The following is a 1,748-nucleotide window of genomic DNA, read 5'->3' as shown; positions in this document are numbered from 1 at the left end:
TATCAGTTCATTATATGTGGTTTGTGCCTGACGAATATGTTTGAAATATTTCTCAACATATGAAACTATTAGTAGCACTTAAAGACGTGTGTTATCTCTTTTAAATAAATAATATTTATCTCACCAGATGGAGTACGTTTTTTTGTTGATCTTTCTATTATGGAACAATACATTATATATATATATATATATATATATATATATATATATATTGCCTTTGTGATTTTTTAGATTCACTTTTCTATGCTGGTATGGGTTGGATGACACTTTTTGAGAAAGCCCTTTCTGTTAGAAATCCTTTTAGTTACCTCCTATGACATGCCAGCATACAGTGTGCCTATTCTGAAGACTTTGATATACACTGTATAAAAATAAATAAAATTTTGTCAAGCTATAGAGTGACAGCCCATGCTGAAGTAATGATAATGGCAATGGCAGTAATGTCAGTGATGAAATGTGAAAATATGATTGTTTTAAAAATGTAATATATATACATATCTGTATTTGTTTAAACTTGTTAGATATTATTACAAAGTGTTATTTCACTTTGAAGTAGGCATCATAAATTTTATCAAAGATTGTTAAATATTTTCGATATTTCATTTTCTTGATGTAATGTTGTTAAAAAGATAGCTAGTATTTGAGTTGTTGTAGTTAAATAGTGTTTATAGTATAGTATGGATGAGTGGTTAAGAAGCTTGCTTAGCAACCATGTAGACTTAGGTTCAGTTCCATTGTATAGCACCTTAGGCAAGTGTCTTATACTATAGCTCCAGGCTAACCAATGCTTTGTGAAAGAATTTGGTAGATGGAAACCAAGTGGAATCTTGTCATATATACATATACAAACATGCATTCATATATGTGTCTGTGTGTTTGTCTTACTACCACTTGACAACTGGTGTTGGTTTGTTTACATCCTTGTAACTTGTAACTTAGCACTTTGGCAAAAGAGACCAATAGGATAAGAACCAGGACTTTCAAAATAAGTACACAGGTCAATCTGTGTGGCTAGACTCATGGCTGCAGTCTAATGATTTAAACAAGTAAAAAATAAACAATACACATATGCACACATATCTCTGTATAAATGTGTTTGAATGTATTTGTGTGTATTGTCAGATGGTATTAGAATCTTATAAGAATTTGAAAATCAGTCGTTAAACTTCTTGAAAACTAAACTATAGTATACACACTAATGTTAATTACATTTCTAAATAACAGTTAATTTTACTTTTATTATTATTTTTTTTTGTCTTGTAGTGTTTCATGCAGTTATATTTTGCAGTAAAGTTAAAAAAAAAAAACTACCAAACAAACGTGTAATACATGTTTATATCAATTCCTGTTCAGGAGTTAATATATATATAATATTTCAATATGTTTGTATAGTCATGTATAAAACACATCATACATAAAGCACTCATTATGATAACTATATGTATTATATAATCTGTGTATTTTGGTAACCATTATCCTTTAATAATGTAGTGTTAAAAAGGACAACCATGAGTTCTTCAGATTTGATGTTCATTCTTTGCATCTCACACAGACACATGCACACAATCTCTATAGCTATCTCTTGCTTTCTCTCTAATCTGTCTTGATACATGTGTGTGTGTGTGTGTGCGTGCGTGCATGTGTGTGTGTGTGTGTGTAGTGCTATAATTAAGGAGAAAAAATATTTATTCAATAATTTGTCCTAAATCAGCTCTAATTTTTCAGATCATAAAAAAAATTTTTAAAGG

Source organism: Octopus bimaculoides, chromosome 1, assembly GCF_001194135.2.
Source record: "Octopus bimaculoides isolate UCB-OBI-ISO-001 chromosome 1, ASM119413v2, whole genome shotgun sequence".
Classification (NCBI taxonomy): Eukaryota; Metazoa; Mollusca; class Cephalopoda; order Octopoda; family Octopodidae; genus Octopus; species Octopus bimaculoides.
The sequence above is the reverse complement of the archived record's forward strand: the minus strand, read 5'-3'. Positions refer to the sequence as shown.